This window comes from Amblyomma americanum, chromosome 1, assembly GCF_052857255.1.
Source record: "Amblyomma americanum isolate KBUSLIRL-KWMA chromosome 1, ASM5285725v1, whole genome shotgun sequence".
Taxonomy (NCBI): domain Eukaryota; kingdom Metazoa; phylum Arthropoda; class Arachnida; order Ixodida; family Ixodidae; genus Amblyomma; species Amblyomma americanum.
Window position 1 is genome coordinate 358,544,587 of NC_135497.1, and position 18,978 is coordinate 358,563,564.

General features: G+C 50.3%; 1 long non-coding RNA gene across 1 annotated transcript in view; it reads left to right on the top strand.

Moving 5' to 3' along the window:
* The first annotated feature begins 617 nt into the window (after nt 1-617).
* The window catches only part of LOC144115603 (uncharacterized), a 40,481-nt gene continuing 22,120 nt past the window's right edge, over nt 618-18,978 (top strand). Inside the window, exons 1-3 of the long non-coding RNA XR_013311468.1 lie at nt 618-724; nt 891-996; nt 1,771-1,887. This is a non-coding gene — a long non-coding RNA (uncharacterized LOC144115603). The remainder of the gene's footprint in view (nt 725-890; nt 997-1,770; nt 1,888-18,978) is intronic.

An 18,978-nucleotide genomic window follows, 5' to 3' on the forward strand; every position in this document is an offset into this window, starting at 1 on the left:
GCGGGGAAAGCGCCTCCCCCGCTTTCCCCTCACCGCCTTCCCTAATCTCTGTCGCCGCCAAAGCGAAGCCTTCGTCACCTCGGCGCTCGTATCGGTGCCGCCACTGTTCGACGCAACCGAGTGGCGTGTCGTATTGACCCGCGAGGTTAACGCCGCGATGAGAACGGCGCCATATGCCAGCGAGTCCCCCCCCCCCCCCCCCCTTCGTGCCGAACGAGGCCCCGACACCGACGACGCGCTGCCTTCCTCTCTCCCGCGCGAGATTCTGCGACCGCGCTGCAGCCCCCTCCAGCCCGGCCCTCGCTGCACCTCAACCGCAAATGATTTATCCACCCAGCCGGGCCAGCAGCAGCGGCGAGGGTGAAATCGAGTGCGCCGGTGGCACCACCTGACGCACTCCCAGCGAGTGCTGCGCGCGGGACATACTGCACTTCAGGCGGGGAGCTGCCCCTTACCTTACCGCTTACCGCGCCCACCCTTAATCGGCATGGTGTTTTGTTTTTTGTTCCTTCCTTGCTCACTTTACGAGCAAATGTGCTGCTCGTTTGAACCTTTGAATGCTACCTATGTTATCGCGAAGGATGTTTGACTCCCTGCTTTGAGACCCCGCTCTGCAAAAAAGCGGCGCTCTCTCCTTTTGACGACGAAGCGTACGTATGACGACTTCGTTTGTGGACATGACGGTGGTGGCTGTTCATGAGGATAAGAAAAACGAAAAGAAGCGGTAAGTGTAGGATTTTTTTTTATTTTTCATTATTGGGGGGTCGATGCAAAATCTCATACGTCTACAGCGGAAGGGCGAGCTGGCGAGTAACGTGTTTTATTATCACAAGTTCAAGAAAGCCCCTTCGACCCTATACCGAGACTTGGTTTTTCCTTTTCTTTTTCAGGGCAGCAGAATCGATCACAAAAGGTTCAACTGCCACGAGCATTCCATCTACACTAAAGGTCTCTTAAGCTCAGCGGATGTTTCACAGTCGTGAATTGTTGAATTTCGTAACTTTGTCAGTACTGGTTAATTAACTTTTGAATGACGCGCTTTAAACTCTTGGCAGGCGAGTGTTGGTTACGCAGCTGAACAAAAAAAAAAGTCAAAATTTTCTGCACGAAATTTTCCCTGTCTCCTCTTAATAAATGGTTTTTTGGCGAAAGGAAATGGCGCAGTATCTGTCTCATATATCGTTGGACACCTGAACCGCGCCGTAAGGGAAGGGATAAGAGAGGGAGTGAAAGAAGAAAGGAAGAGTTAGGTGCCGTAGTGGAGGGCTCCGGAATAATTTCGACCACCTGGGGATCTTTAACGTGCACTGACATCGCACAGCACACGGGCGCCTTAGCGTTTTTCCTCCATAAATACGCAGCCGCCGCGGTCGGGTTCGAACCCGGGAACTCCGTCTCCTCTTCGAATCCGAAACTTGGCGCTCGAACAGAGCCGAAAGGTTTGCCCGCGTGATAATAGCAGCAGTGACTGATACTTTCACGATGTGGATACCCTCATGAGAACACCACTTCGAAAAAGTATGGTAAAAGTAGTGCTTGGTGATGTGGATAACATCAAGAGCGGATATGTACCAATCGGAGTGTACTCCGACGCCGAAAGCACAAGATATGAGCCTACATTTCTCGCAACCAAGATGGTCTAACTAATGACACCCCGGCTGACACATAGATGAACCGAATGGCAATAAATACAGGATAAAAAAAAACTAGGAAGACTTACCAACCATGTGAAGTTGTGCTTAATATTTTTCTTTTGTCTTTTTTTTTCAGAATACCGGAACAATGACGCAGTGCCAATATTTTGCTGCAATAGAGCTACTGAAAGCACCCGTAGTCATCCATCTCCTTAATTAAAATTCTGAGGCTAGTTCAAAACCGTATGCCAAGGTAAGCTTCACTCAAACGTTGCTTTTGAACAAATACGTTTTTTTACAAAAATTACCGTAAACTTTTCTCGCAATCACATCGTACTTACGAAGACGTGTTTGCTGCGGTTATTTTCCGAAAATCAGTGTGATGGATCACTGCAGTATTGATATTTGTCAATGCGAATGTTGTTCAAGCTTATCGGTACTCGGTGCCACGGCGAAAAGAACAACTCTTTTTTTTAAATATCTCAAGCTGGTAGCAGCAGTGCATAAACAGCTTCGCGCTTTTTTTTTTCAATGTATGCACTGCCTCATTTTCTAGATGAAGTGTGCTACTGCTCTGCAGAATGGCCGAACAACTGAAGTGAAAATAAAACATTTTCCAAATATCACCATGCCATTACAAGGCGGTCTGTTTTTCACAAGGCTCAAAATGAAATCACTCCATTCTTACGGACCATATAGCTAAAATGGAAACGGAAGAAGAATGAACGCCGTCTATTCGAAAAATTCCTAAGGAATGGCATGCATTCCAGCCCATTTATAACAGCCGCAGTTACAATACAAAACACTCAAGCGACTTGTCTTCCTTCGCCCGACTGAAATGACAAAGCATCGGTTAAGCGGTCAGTCCAGGCTACTACGTGACGTTGCGCGCTAAAACCGGCACCTACAGTTTCTGGCAGCTTATTTTCGTTGCGATCCTGTAACTGTGGTAACGGCCTCCCCTGCGTAGCAAGGTGCTATGGATCGGCACAAGTGAGAAAGCAAGTTTTACGTCCTGACCTTGGCCTACGTGTACGACGGGAAATACGTCGATCCTTGGGCAACGACGAGCACGTATCATATAACACATATGGGCCCAGGAGTGTGGTAACAAGCCTCATGGCCTACATGTGGAGGCGGGAGGCTAGAAGCCTTGCCGAAACGCCACTGTGCACGAGAAAAGTTCCAAGCAGTTGAATGTGGAAACGCGGCAATGGACGATGAATGACAGAAAATAGTTGGCGCGAACACGTTCACGGATACTTGGCCCCACCGTTTTTCCCATTTACAGATTCGTAAAACGAACCCTCGCACCGTTTTGTTCAGTGCCATCGGTGGGTGTATTCGCAATCCAAAGCCGTATCGCAGCTAATTGTTAAATGGAAGGTTAATGATGGCAGCGTGACGACGTCGACCGCATGAAGTTTGAGCGTTTGGTTGCCGTGTAGTGCCGTAGAAAAGAGAGGACAAGTGGGATCTGAACCTGAGGACAGTATTCAAATATAACGAGGAGAATATAACGCTGGTGTACAAATTAAAACAAGTGTCAGCTTACGAGAGATGTTTGAATCGTTCTTTTGAGATGAAGCCGAATATACCGCAAGTTAAGAGATGTGATAAGGCTATAGAGTACCATGCTCTTTTCTTCGTCTTCTTTGATGAACCGCGGTGAATGGCTATAACATTTCTTTAGGCGTTAAAGCTACTTTTGTTCACTTCAGAAAATTCTAATTACAGCGCCTAATCTATGGCTATCTCAAATGTCTTACCTCTGAGCGTTGTCTCTCAAGCTACGTAAAGTCTGGCCCGGGGGTCTCTTCAATCATTAGCTTGCTAAACCAAAGTGCTCCCCCACGTCACATCCGAAGTGGATGCACGAGCCACATAAGTGTCTCTGACTAAATATTCCACGGTAATATGCCTTACATTATGGCTCGAATTTGCATAGGGTTGCTATTCTGAAACCTGGACCTCGGCAGCACAGCATGTTTTCGAGCTCTTAATAATATTCACCATTGTTGGTGGAGGAAAGTTCCCCATCTTTCTGTAGTTATTAAACGGCATTGCATTCGTCTTTGTGCCGAGCAAGGACGTTAGAAATGCATGAGTGTCCGGGCATTATATTACTGTCACGCATACACAGTCGCTTTCCTCGTTAGAATGATGATGCCGGGAGCCTTCAATTCTTCACGTCTCTGTAAGGCGTGTTTGGTGTCACGCTGAAGCTGAGTACTTCGAATTTCAAGCATGAGTTGTTTCAGGACATCAGTCTGGTATGTGAACATTTGGAGTTAGTGTGGCGCGATACTCACGAAGGGGAGGAGGATGGGGGGGGGGGGGGGGGAGGAGGCTGCAGGGACTGCTATAGCAAAGCCATCCTTTCCAGACCTTCGCAGATTACCAGTGGCCGCAGCTCCTCAGTTCTGTCCCCCATTGTTGCCTCTGGCCAAATCGCGAGATAAGTAAGCTGGACATACCGGCGGGCTGGTTCGTTCATTGCTGGAGGCAAAGCGAGACACACTTGTCTGTATACATATGTCTCCCTTTGCCCCCGTTTACTTCGCGCCGTTTTGTTAGTTTGCAAGGGTAACTAACATTGAGCCCACGACGTGATTTACTTTTCGATTTTTGATTTACTTTTCTCTGGGCACTCAACCGCCTAGCCGCGTACAAATTTGTGTTTTGATACTGTCAGGCGCAGGGCTCAATAGGGTAGGTTCAAAAATAGACCATAGAAAATCCATCTCATGCATGGCAACGTGGCCATCAAGTTAATAACATAGCTTTCTTCCAAAATTTGAGCATTGTTTTCCTGCTCAGGTTCGAAGATGGAGTGATGGCGAAATATTTAAAGTGGTTAAAGGCCATTTAATGTTGCCATTTTATCTAGTAATTAATGCGAATATAGTCTCGATGTGGTGTGTCACCCTTGAATATGATATTTTGCGTGATTAATTTTCATTTCATATCTTCTGCTCCACTCATCAATAGAGTGAATTATTGTGTCTGTAGTTCGATCTCCCTGTGGCTGTGCTCAAGCCTGCGAATACGTGTGTAGCTGCCCGGTGCTATAGCTGCCGAACCCCCACTGTAGGGGAAAAGGAGAAATAGTAATGCCTCCAAGGACGTTATGAACGACAATGCGCCTTCACGGCGCACGCTTCATTCTGTGAAATCGCGATTAGACGCCGCCATCTGATAGTGGCGCATTTCCATTCCACGAGGTCACGACACTTTGGCACATAATCCGTGGCACTCGCCACCAATATGCGATAAACATACATCGCCCAAGAAAGCCTGCATTTATATCAGGAGATATGACTCCTTTGAAAAATTTTCAGATAAATCACACCGACAATTAACTTGTCCGGAATGAGTGAGTTAAGAAGTAGCCCACAGGTATATCTGAAGCTGTTAACCAGTAAAGTCATTTGTCCGGGAAAATTTAAGGACGCACCGCTAAAGGCTTATGTTCGCGGTTTCAGCGACGTGACAATGCGTCGTGCTTTCTTCCTCCACGCAGCGCAGAGACGACACGCGCAGCTGCGGAGTGGACAGCGAGCTCGGTGGCCATCGACCGCGGCCCGCCGCCGGCGCAGTGCATGGCGTGACAGGGTTGCGCCCTCACTGACCTCGCGCCCTGCAGCGCAGGGGCGGCACACGTTCGATTGCGCCCACGAACGCGTGCCGAGCTCGGCATAACAACGACGCAATTAGGCATTCAGCCGGCGCCCATTTATTTCTGCATCGGCTGTTGCTCCTCCGCTCAACAACCTAACTGTATGTCCCCCGCGCGCTGGTTGCGGCGATTCGGAAAATGCTCGCGACGATTTATCCTCTCTGTCACACGCACGTGTCGCCTCTCCTCGGCGGCAGCACATATATATAAGCGCTCACCTCCGCGACTCATTTCTACATTGGCCGCCTTTAATTTCTAGGGAGTTTTTGAAGCTTCCAGACGCAGTCCATTGTGTATTCTTTTTTGCATATTGTGGCCAACGCTTTATACGGCCACTAATCCGTAATAATGGCTCATCATTTTCGACGAGGCGACCGCAAGAAAGGGTCCCGCCAAAGACCTCAAACATATTATTATCCAGTGGCAGGAAAATTTTAAGTTTGATGTTTTTTTTAACGACTATGCCTAGATTACACACGAAAAAGATATATCCTCCTTGATAATTAATTACGCAATTTTTGTCGCGTCCTTACAAGCCCGCATTATAGCTCCCCACCGTTTTCGGGGTCCCAATTACTCTTCTTTTGATTCGTTCAAGTCAGAAGTATAAATGCTGGCTTATTGTTGGCTTATTTCGGTCATCTAAGGAAGTAACCTTGTTTCAGGGTTTTTAAAAAGCTGATGCTAGCAAAAACAGGCAAATAAAAATCCACTTTCTCCGGAGCCGCACCGGCGCTGACGTAGAGCACGGGCGCATCCATCTTAGAAGCAGTTGTCTGCGCTCATTTATCGTGCCTGCCATGGTTTGGAAAGGTTCTGTACAGGGCTGGTCGAGTGTAAATTCCAGCCATACGCAGTATATCACACCCTAGCAGTAACGAAAAGCATCACAAAACGAGTTATGTGCAGATCCGACCACATTCGTCCACTGGAGTCGTATGTGTGGCGGAGTACATAAATGAATAGAAACCTTATCGTATAGTTGCTCTGCTAGGGGCACGGGCAAGACGCTCATGCCTATGCGGTTCGCTTGCCTGTACGACTGCGCTGTAGACAAGCTTTAGACAAGCTTTAGACAAGCGAGATCGGGTCCGCACACATTTGTTCACACGTGTCGCCGAGGGTCTAAAATACAGGTACAGAAGCCGGGTTTACGAAACTCCTTTTTCAGGAACGAATCCCGATTCTCCCAAAGCTATGCACGCAGGCTTCATACAAGAAGTACATGAACTACTTAATTGGAAGTGCGTTCGTAAGAAGTACAGGCTACAACGCCATCACTTTCAGGGTCCAGTCAGGAAGCCATGTTCGAAGGCTCAACTAGTAAAAAAAAAATCAGTAAAAAAAATGTTAGGGACGCCTAAGCAGTAGGTAAGATGCTCTGCAGCGATAGTTGTGGCAGGTCCTTTGGGGCCGCTTTGGAAACTGTTGCAGAAGTTACCTTGAGAGAGAGCTAAAGGCGTGGTGACTGTCGCGCAGAACAGCAGCTCCCGTCCTCCGCGCGGCCTTGCTGCGCTGCTAGAAAGTCACGGGGCACATGTGCACGCGGCTCAGCTGTCCTATTGTGAATGGAAAATTTTTGAGAGCATCGCATTTCTCTCCTGTACGCTGCCGAATTTGGAAATGACATAGCTGCCGCAAGATATAATGTTTCGTAGCACAAGGTGCAAGGTACCTGGTCTCCCTCTGTTCGCAGCGCGTAAGCTTTGAGACCAGCGTAGTTGGTAAGTGCGTTTTACGCGAGACCACAGATACACTGCGAAGCTGGCGCTACTCGAGGGGAAGGGGAAAGGGGGAGGGGAGGTTCGAGCAGGGTGGCTTGCATGCAGTCGTCGCCGTCACTTCGAGACACGCATCAAAACCTTCCTTGTTCTTTCTTCCTCTCTTCCATCCCCACGCAGCCCTGATTGCGGCCCACTTTGCGCCAGTCGTCAGGTCTGTGTCTCTCCTTGCTCGGCGTTTCGCATAACGGCCCCTAGGAAGCGCTGCAGTTTTGCGTTCAGACGCCCGACATGAAACCCATACAGAATAGATCATAGCCTATAGTTGCGAAAAAAAAGCAGCTGTTTCTACGGGCTTTTTCACCTCAGCAATGCTAATTCTCATTGTAGCATCTTGCGTGCGATAGTAAAGGCAAAATAGAACATTTCCAAAGAATTACAGGCATTAATTTGCTAGTTGCTTCGTATATTGTTTTTTTTTGTAACAGCATAGAAGGTCGTTAGCCTCGTATACGACCGCGTTCTTTTCTTTATTTCTTTTTTAGCTCGGGAGGAATAACTGGGCAGTAGCGGCGCATTATTTTTCCGACGCTATGAAAGGCTTTACTCGAGAGTAGTGGCAGAATGAAACATTCGGAAAACGTAGGCAGCAATCGTTTAGGTGTCCCCTAGAGCACACGCTGCAGCAAAGGTGCCCCCACTGTGCCAGGAATATTGGGATGTCCTAATAATTATTGGGATTGTTTCTTTCGATTGTACACAATATCGAGTCGTACTCCTACCGCGGCTTGAAGGGATGTGAGTGCCTTGGCGCTTTGATTCATGCTTGTTTACCTTACGCCTTAGCTTATCCGCGATGGATGAAACTTTAGTGTACGTTGAAAATATGGCTTTGTGAGCGCGCAACAGTGACACCATCGCAAACTAACTATCCTAGGGAGTATACAAGGGTCAAGGCGGCCGTAATTTTTTCGCGCCGTCGTAGCACAAATTACTTGTTTGATTCAACACCACTCATAAAGTGTTCTAGAGCCTGACTGCTTGTAGCAGTACATATTATCCAATCCGGAAGCTGGTTGCAATTTCATGCTGTAATCATTTTCAGAAGCAAAATGCGGTTACAGCCGTACAATTAATCAAGATTTTAGTCAGTACCAGAAAACGTAATGGATGATGTCAGTGGTCACGTGGCTTGATGTCCGTAATGGTCCCGAGCCCGTGTCGCGCACCCAGCGACCTGGCGGCGTCTATGCGGCGGCGCCAGAAAAGGCGCTCGCACAGAGGGGGCCAACGTCGCCCGACACTGGCGGCTCCTAAGCGAGCGGGCGCCGCACTGGCGGGACCCTTATTTAGGCAGGATACGGCTAATGGCTGCAATCAAACCCGCCGCGCTTTCTGGGAGGGCGGCGGTGGTGCGCCGCTTTCCCGCCGGCGTCGCCGTGTTTGCGATGCTTCGCGCACTTGCCACACAACTTGACAAGGACCCTGGCCGAAACAGCGCCTCCTCCTCCGTCGTTCGTCTCTTGTCCCCCCCCCCCCCCCCCCCCCCGCCTACCCTCCTCCGTCGCCGGGCTGGCGACCCTCACCAGTGATTTACGCCGCGCAGTAGAACAAACGGCAGAAGGGAGGAAGCATTCCGGCAAAGAAGGCTTACTACTCTCCTCCCTCGCCCCCTCCTCGGGCTTTCTTCGGTGAGCGCCCTTCGACGCGGCCGTGTTATATGGGCGCCCAAGGATGGCAGCTCTGTGCGATCCGCTAATTCGTTCTAATTAGGTAAAGATCCGGTCCAGTTTCCTCTCATTGGCAGAGGCGCGCGCGCCATTAGTGTGCAACCGCCGCGCGGCGTCCGAGTCGCGGCGGAAGGAGGCCAGCGCTGGAGAGGGGCGCTAAATCCTCGCTGCGTCCCTAGGCGCGGACGGGAGGCGCGCACACAATCAGACCGGCTAGAGCGAAGATGCAAGCACCGCACTGTTGAGCCACGCTGTGACGATGGGCACTGCCTTTCTAAGCACTTTATGCACCGAAGGGGATGCCACGGGCCATGTTAGAAATTTCTTAGCCTCTAACGCTGTCTCCAGCTCTTGCCCGGAGAAATGCAGAGATATAGTTTCGCTTTGGTTTCCTCGCTGTGTACCTATTCTATGGAACGTAGAATAATCCCACGCGCAAAAATTTCCATAAAGATCATCTACCAGAGACCTGGTCCCTCCAAGCGATCAACCAGTGTTGGGTAGGGCACGGATCGTGAATATTTTTCGGCTGGGAGGTCAATTACAGTTTTGTTTCCTTGTAAAGACAGGTTTTGCTGTCAGGCTTGAAAGGGCGCTTTCTATACGACTGTACCCATGAAGAAAACCTGGCACACTTGGCCGTTTCGCCGCGTCTCAGTCCCGCGGACGGCAGTGTGCGCACGGATTTCGAGATGTCTGACCCCATGCGCAACGCAGGCCGGAGCTCTTGCGGAAGCAAAACGAGCGTAAGGGTGTAAGAATATATCTTTTTTTTAGTTCTGAGCGTATCAGAAAGGAAGATATATTGAAGTCGGATAGTTTTCAAATCGAATCCTATCGAAGGAAACATCCTTGGATCGCCGGGGTGGGTCCGATAACCTTCTCCAGGAAAGAGTCCCAACCTGAAATGAGAAGAGATCAGGCTGTGGCGATATTCCTCATATTGAGTTCAAAAAGATACACATTTAGGAATCGGATATGTGACAGAAGCCAGGAAGCACTGCGTTTCTATTTCTTTGCGGTATGAACAGCGTTGCGTCTTGTTTTTTTTTTTGCCAAATTTTTCTAATGATGAGGTCACATTCCGTCACACTCAGTCAGCCAACAACTCGAGTGCATTGTTACAGCACTTCTAGTAAGTGGGCGAGGTATTATCCTCTTTACAGACCCGGCCTGGCTATTAGTGATTTCCATCTCTTCCGACCACTCAAAAAGCACCTCCGTGGTAAGCGATTCCCATGCAGCGCAGAAGTTCAGCGAGCCATCATGGCCTGTGTTCAGAGGCTTGATGCACATTTCGTCTACGCCGGCATAGATGTTTTGCTGTACCGTTGCAGCAAAGGCTTGGACAAGCATGATGACTGCGTTCAAAATTAATGAGCGCCAGTCACATAGAACTGTTTATCGTAGACCTACCTTTCGAATAATGGCTGCCTATGCGAGCTCTTGTTACCTTACTTCTTCAATTATCCTCATAAAATATATAGGTCAAATACGACATCGTGGTTTAATGCCTTAAAGTCAACAAAAACTGTATATGTCGGCCTAGGATTTTTTTTTCTGTGTGTGTATGTGATGCACACACTGATGATATATAGTCCATGGTTAGACGGAAGCGCGTGTGGAGAGAGAAAATAATAAATATTGGCAGAAAAAGTAAGTACATTTGCCAAATAGGTGTCAGTGGGGTGCCTAAATGGAAACGTTTTTGTTTCATTTCTGTTTAGTTTGGTAAGTGCCCGTTTTCGGCCAATAATGAATAAATGATTGCAATCAACTGTAACAGATATCGCGGTGAAACTCACAACGGTGTATTATAAAAGATGCACACAGGAGCTTTGATAGGCATTGGAATATTATCTTTTACAGATGCAGGCAACGCTATTAGGTAAGAACCGCGTGATGTACCTACAAACTCACAGCTTGATGAGGGTCGGGATGGATCCCTTTGTACCGCGCGCTTCGCACTCTGGACACCCCGTTACACCATCAGCGCTTTGTGCACCATGCTATATGTGGCGTTGATAAGGTTGATCCCGTAGTAAGATCTGTCTGTAAGTTCCGTGAAGTTACACTTTCTGCATTAAATTGTGCGTTGGGAGCTCTCTGCGAGGGTTATAGCACTCGGTGTGGGCATCAACAGCACTGACAACGTCGCAGTACGTCATAACACAAGGTCCTCCGTTCTCCACCGACGCATTTATTTTTATTTCCTTTTCAGTCCCACCATGGTATTTGTCCAAAGGGGTGACCATGTTCTCCTCTTGGCCTAGGTGATCTGAAGAGGTGTGCTGGAACGAATATGTAAAATTTGGACTTTCTGTTTTTATGCTTTGAGAATTCAGCGGCCTTATTTCGATATTTCTTAGAATTTTTAGGCCTTATTTAGAACTTTTGGGGGAGAGGGGGGAGGGCAAATAATATTGCAAAGTTAAAATTGTCCGCATCTCCGGTGACATATTGAGAATTTCTGGGCAGTCACGAGAAACACCGATTTTATCTGGGCTCTTTTCTGCACAGTGTCACCTGTGATTAGTGCATATATGGTCGTATTCAGGGCTGTGCTTGCAAAAGAAACTGTCATCACTGTAGGAAAAAGTAACAGTGCGAGAGCTAACTGACCGGGCTATGATAAAAAATGTGTGACGAAGCTTATTTCTGAACACATGTTTGCCCAAAGAGTATATATATTAATGGCAGCTAAAAACGCGAAAGCAAGAGAGCTATACATACACACACACTTGCCACATTTAGGCAGGTGGAGCCATCCCATGATCGCCTTCATGTCCAAATCACTTTATGTGGTTGTAATATGCACGTGTTCTTGCTTGGGACACGGTGCTCAATGTATCGCTCATGTAAGGAATTACGCCAGCGACAAACGCTTCACAAGAATAAAGTTTCGGAGTTCATGCCAATAAAACGCGCCGTGCAGCAGCATTCTCGGAGTAACAAGAATTCCTCTCATTATGGGGTCCGCATGAGGACGACAGTGTTGGAAATAGCATTAAACTATGGCGGAAGCCAGGACTAGACACTTTTCCACAACCCTTTTGCACGGCTTCATATCGGCGGTCGATTGTTGGAGCTGGAAACATTGTCAGTCTCATTGCATGCATTCGAAAAACCTACTTAACCAAATAACCCCTTAAACGAGAGAGGGCAGTGAGGGAACAAACGGCGCTACGCTAGTATGTGACGCTTCGTGAGGAGGTAGAGTCTCCTGGACTGTGCGGGCATTTGCCTAAAGTCACGGTGCAGTGCGTCAAAATGCTTGGTCCAGCTGCTCAATCCAATGGTCCCGCGTTGTCACCACGTTGATGGCTTCTGTAATCTGTTAATTACCATCTGTTCTCTGGTGGCCGAGTGTAATTCGTACCCAATAGCCAGCTAAGCTGTGATCAACTTGTAAAGTACACTAACTTTTTCACTTGAAACTGAATTTCAAGTGCATCGTTTCGAAGCAAACAATTTCAAAACAATGTATTCAGAGTACTTTTGCCGTTTTTTTTTTCTGTTCCATTCAAACCGAAAAGTTCAGCCTTTACCTATATATAGTCGGGCCCGGATGTAGCAAATTATAGTTTATAATCAACAGTGAGAACATTCCCTAGAAAATGCCATGCAAAAGTATATCTCCCGTTTATGGAACACTCGTTCAGCGAAAAATTAGACATATCAAACGATGCAACGCACCCTGCAAGTGGCGCTTCTCCTAACGGCCCTCTTCGATCACTTTTCGCGAGCGGAGACTGGTCGGCTGCACAGACTGCTGCACCTGCTGGCAGCGCTCTGAAACGAGGTGGACGTGAGATGTGCTTGAGGGTGACTTTCGTCCTCTTGAACTCATTTTCCACGCCACATCGCTGTCATGTGATGAAGCCAGCCTAACCAAATGGAGCCTTACGGCAGCCCTCGCCTTTTGTGCTTCGCTGCAGAAGGCGTTGCGGACGCCAATTTTACCTCCGTTTTAATGTACATGGCAAAAAGATTAGAGACTTATGATAGGCAGCGGCTAGTTCCAAAGCACCATCCTCTGCCACTGCGATGCGAAGCTGGTTAGGCCTAGCAACGCCTAAAGGGCCACAGAAAAGAGTTTCAGAACTTGAGTTTAAAATGCTTGTACTATGTAGAGTACAGGCCACTGAACGCTCAGTATACGTACGAGACCTTGAAATCGAGCGGGAAATTGACAATACATTTTTTTTTAAATTCGCGCTTTCGCATCTCGCGGCGACGCGCAGTGCCAGGCTTTCGCGTGAAGCCTGGAATACGACGTAAGTCATGATAGTGACGTCAGCAGCCGGGGGTTATCATTAGTTCACCGCGCCAACTTCTTTCATACGTTCCGCAGCTACCGCGGCTGCCGCTCCGCAGTTGCCGCTCCGCACGTGCCGGCAGCCGGTGGAGGTAGTGATGGCGCCGAGTGTGTGGGGCTGGTAGAGGAGCGCCGACGTTTTGGAGTGCGAAAATTGACGAGAGAGGAAAAGGCGCGAAGACGCGGAAGTTCAAATTTTGACTACATGCTACACTGCCACACTTAGCCATTTACTGGCGCCGCCATGCGGTGCGAGAGCACCTGCTAGTCTTCGTTGTCTTCACCGGCTCGTGCGTTGGTTCGCTGAGTGTGCTTGCTTTGCTAGTCCTGGTGCGCCCTTGTGCCCTTTCTGTCGGCTTTCGGTGACATTTTGGTGGAGGTGCTGGGTGATTTCCCAATGCACGGAGAGCTCCCGGGAGCCTCTATCTACGCCCAGGTACACCCCGTGGACGAGACACCTGTACACAAGGTAAGCCGCCGCTTGCGAGGCTTAGATCCTGAGTTCCGACCCTTGAAGGCACCAACCCGCGCCATGACGTCCACTACGGCAAGCCAGACCACCCAGAATGCCGTCAGTTCCCCACCGCTGCTTCTCCATGCACCTCGCTCTCCCGCATCGTTTCATGGCGACAAGTTCTAAGACGTGGAAGACTAGTTGGCCAGCTACGACCGGGTCGCTGCGTTTAATTTGTGGGACGAGGACCGCAAGCTACGCAATGTCTATTTTGCCCTGGAAGACTCGGCCAAGACGTGGTTTGAAAAGCACGAGTCCGCTATCCCCACCTGGCGAGACTTCCGGCGACAGTTGCTCGACACCTTCGGCAGCAACGAACGGAAGGAGCGAGCTGAAGTTGCCCTGCAGTCCCGAGCGCAGCTGCAAAATGAGAGCGTCGCCATGTTCGTAGAAGACATGACGCGGCTGTTCAACCGCGCAGATCCTACCATGTCTGAAACAAAGAAGGTGCGTCATCTTATGCGAGGAGTGAAAGAGCAGTTTTTTGTAGGACTTGTGCGCGACGCTCCCAGCACAGTGTTGACTTTGCTCGGGAGGCGACGAGCATGGAGCGCGCCTTGCAGCAGAGGTTCGCGCATTATGGTCGTCCGGCGAATATAACTGCTATGGACGCCAACATGCCGCTGCTTGGAACCGAGAGTGAGGCCCTCCGTGAGCTTGTCAGGAGCATTGTGCGCGAGGAGCTACAGAAGCTTTGCCCTGTCGAGCAACACCCGTGTGTCGGAGCCATCTCGGATGTCATTCGCGACGAAGTCCGTCGAGCGGTGCAGCCAATGGCCTGTCCCCAGCCGCTGCCTGAGCCGTATGCCATGACGTACAGTGAAGCGTTGCGCAGCTCTGCGCCATCACCACCGGCGTTTCACTGCCCTGCTCCTTCTACACCGCATCATCGCTTTTCGACTTCGCCTGCCCTCTCTGACGCACGACCACCCCTCAGCAAAGCACACGCGTGGCGCACATCGAACAACCGGCCCCTGTGCTTCCACTGCGGTGAAGCCGCTTACATATTGCGCCACTGCCCGTATCGTCGGATGTGCCTGCGAGGGTTTTCACCAGACGCACCCCGGCCACGCTATGGTGAACGACCCCGTGACATCGAGCAGTACCTGTCGGCCAGCGTCCCCCCTGCGCCTTCGCCACAGCGCCCGTCCAGGTCGCCGTCGCTCGGTCGGTTCTCGTCCCCAGGTCGCCAGCCGTCCATCCGGCAGTCCCATAGTCACCGCCGGGAAAACTGAAGACGGCGACCTCTGGGGGTAGGGCCGCCGTTGCTCCGCAATTCGAACAAGTTCCTCCGCTCGCCGACTTGACCCTTCAACCCGACCTTCGACTCCCTGCTCCGACCACCTTCCGACGCCCAGAACAGCCTCTGCTCGACGCCCATTTCGACGAATACCTCGACCCTCCACTTCGGAGCCTTCCACAACGCGTGTTTCAGAAATTGAGGTTGTTTCCGCCGAAATACCGGTCCTCGCTGACAACCACCACGTGACTGCCCTCGTCGATACGGCGCAGATTTCTCCGTTTTGAGTCGTGGTCTCGCTACCCTCTTGAGAAAAGTGCTGACTCCCTGGCACGGAACGCAAATTCGGACCGCTGGCGGTCACGTGGTGATTCCACTCGGCGTCTGCACCGCTAGGATAGAGATTCGCGGTATCATCTTCACTGGTTGCTTCGCTGTGCTCGTTCAGTGCTCCAAGGACCCTGATCCTCGGTCTCGATTTTCTTCGCGAAAATGGGGCTGTCATCGACCTCCGCGAACTCATGGTGATATTCTCCGCCCCATACACCACAGCCGAAGACAGTGCGTCAGGCAGACCCGTTTTCGCGTCTTCAACGACCACACCACTCTACCTCCGCGTGCCAGCTTGTTTGTTACGGTGGACTGCGACGACCCCCCCCCCCCCCCCCCCCCCCGCGTGCAACGGCATCGCAGAAGCAAACTTGTCTTTACTGCTGAGCCAACAAGTCTCCATCGCACCGGGTGTCGTTGCCTTGCAGAACCAGCGAACTGGGCATCTAGTTGCGAACTTTAGCGCCGAATACCGCCACTTGGCGAAAAATCTAGTCATCGCCTATTTCGATGAAATTAGCGAGCCCGCCACCCACTGCGCGTTGTCAACGTCCAGGGACACCCCTCCATGAGTACCTAGTCGAACAGTTAAGGCTGACGTGAACCTTACTTTAAACCCTGATCAGCATCGCCGCTTGCAAATCATCCTTGACTCTTTCATGACTGCTTTGCGATCACCTCTAAGGTCAGGCAGACGTTCATAACGAAACATCGCATCATAGTTGATGATAGTGAGCTGCCTATCCGTCAACATCCCTATCGAGTGTCAGCGAAAGAACGTGAGGTGATACGGCTGCAGGTTGACGAAATGCTCCGGGATGATGTCATACAACCGTCAAGCCCATGGGCTTCGCCCGTTCTGCGTGTCGCCGAGAAGGACGGGGACACTCAGATTTTGTGTCGTCTACCGAAGACTTAACAAAATTACCAAAAAGGACGTCTACCCATTACCACGAATTGACGACTCTTTCGACCGGCTGCGTCATGCCCGCTACTTTTCTTCTCTTGATTTCCGCAGTCGGTACTGGCAGATGGAGGTGGATGAACGGGACCGCGAGAAGACAGCGTTCGTTACTCCCGACGGGTTGTACGAGTTCAAGGTGCTCCCCTTCGGCTTGTGTTCCGCTCCTGCCACGTTTCAGAGAATGATGGACACTGTACTCGTTGGCCTCAAATGGCAGTAATTGCCTTGTCTACCTTGATGATGTCATTTTTTCTGCCACCTACGACGAGCATCTCAAGCGCTTGAGTGCAGTACTGGAGGCCATACGATCGGCCGGCCTCTCGCTCAAACCAGAGAATGCCACTTTGCATTCCAACGGCTGAAGTTTCTGGGCCATGTCGTGAGCGCTGAAGGTGTTAGCCCTGACCCCGACAAAACGGCTGACGTGTCTGCTTTTCCTACTCTCACTGACAAGCGTCCTGTGCGCCGTTTCTTGGGTCCCTGCGCCTATTACCAACGTTTTGTGAGAGACTTCTCCCGACTAGCCGAGCCTCTAACTCACTTGACAAAGGACGACCAACCTTTCATCTGCGCCCAAGAACAGAAGACAGCCTTCGACGACCTCAGGAACCGCCTCCAAACTGCGCCCATTCTTGGCCACTTCGACGAGAGGCGGACACGGAACTACACACCGATGCCAGCAACGTCGGTCTGGGTGCCGTCCTCGTTCAGTGGCACGATCGTATTGAGCGCGTGATTGCTTATTTAACCACGGAAAAAGGGTGCCTTGCTGTCGTTTGGGCGATAACTAAATTTCGCCCATACTTGTATGGTCGCCCATTTCGAGTCGTGAGCGATCGCTACTCGCTTTGTTGGCTCGCGAACTTTAAAGACCCATCGGGGAGGCTAGCGCGTTGGAGCCTCCGGTTGCAAGAATTCTATGTCACCATCGTGTACAAGTCGGGCAACAAACACAGCGACGCAGACTGCCTGTCCCGTGCTCCTCTCCCGTACACCACTGCTGACACAGAAGATGATCCCGCTTTTCTTCGCGCTTTAACCACGTCCGTTCTCGCTCAACAACAGCGAGATGACGCCGAGCTACGACCCCTCATACAGCACCTCGAAGGCCGCACCTCGTCGCCGCCCCGCTTCTTCACACGCGGGCTATCGTCGTTCTGCTTGCGGGGTGGCATTTTCTACAAGAGAAACTACGGTTCCACTGACACTCCGTATCTGCTCGTGTCCCAATGGTGCTTCGAGACGAAGTTCTGCACGCATGCCAAGACGAGCGTTCTTCAGGTCACCTCGGCTTTTCTCGCACGTTGGCGCGGATACGGCAGTATTACTGGCCCCGGCTTACTACAGTTGTCCAGCACTATGTTAAGTTGTGCCGCGAGTGCCAACGTCGGAAGGACACCACCTGTGAAGCCGGCCGGCCTATTGAAGCCCAGTGACCCGCCTCGAATTCCTTTACACCAGGTCGGCATGGACTTGTGGGGACCATTTCCGGCATCATCATTGGGCAACAGGTACATTATAGTTGCCCCACCGACTACCTCACCCGGTATTGTGAGTCGAAAGCCTTCCCTGCGGCACCGCTACCGAAATTGCGAACTTTTTCATCCTTAGCATTGTCCGCCATCACGGTTCCCCTCCGGTAGTTTTAACTGATAGATGCACGGCTTTTACATCAGCCCTTATTCAGGAAGTCGTGCGTCTCAATGGCATTAGTCACCGTCGAACCACTGCCTACCATCCTCAAAAAAATGGACTGACTGAGCGGCTCAATAAGACCATTGCCGACATGAGAGAGACACCGGACACAGCGCTAACCTGCAAATGAATTTTATTGACGACACAGAATCATATACTGAGGCGAGTTCCAAAAATAAAAATCGGAAGAACTCAACGCATGCGCGAGCCATTTCCATCCAGGAACGCAATTTCCTTATCCGAAAGATTCAGTGATGGTGTACTGGCCCACTCGGCTGCCTCCTTGTTCATTATACGTCCTTCTGTAATGTCACACATGTGACGGTCCTTGCTCATCGCTTAAGCTCTGCACTCGCGGAACAATGGCTTGCACGTTTTGCGGCGCCACTGATGGCAATCCTCTGACAGGTGATCGTTTCTTTGTTGTGCCACGATACGCTCGTATGCCTCTAGTCTTTCATTTTGGCATCTGCTAGTCGGCCCTATGTATACCCCACCACAGGTCAATGGGATACGATATACCCACCACTGCTGTGTGCACTCCACAAACTTGTTCCGATGCTTCTTTTTACACCCCCTTGAGCTGTTGATTAACAAGTTGGTCGTCCTACACAATTTCTACAGTTAGAAAACAACCTCAGCTAGCTCTTGAGCTTGTGCGAAATGCCGTGCATGTATGCGGAATCCCCGCCTTCTTTCTTCTTTCCTGCTCAGAATGGCTCTATCTGCACTTCTGCAATATTATACCTTCAGCCTCTGGAACCAGTACATTCTTAGGTTAACCCGCCGATGAAAGGCGACTGGCTTGCTCACAAGGGCCTTTGCTTGCATGTGATTATAAAAGCACGTATGATTCTCAAGGAGGCAGCACATTGCGTCAGTACACCTTCAGCTCATCTTTCGGATGAGGAGATTGCGTTCTTGGATGGAATAGGCCTCGCGCATGCCTTGAGTTCTTCCGCTCTTTGTTTTGTTGAACCAGCTTCGATGATCAGCATATATTCTTCCGTGTCGACAATAAAATTCATTTCCAAGTTAACGTTGTGTCCTCTGCCTCTCTCATGCCCTCGTTTTCTTGTGCGCTTATGTTTTCTTACATTTATTCCGCCAAGAGAGGGCATATTTACTGGCACGAACATCACCCGTGCGCAAA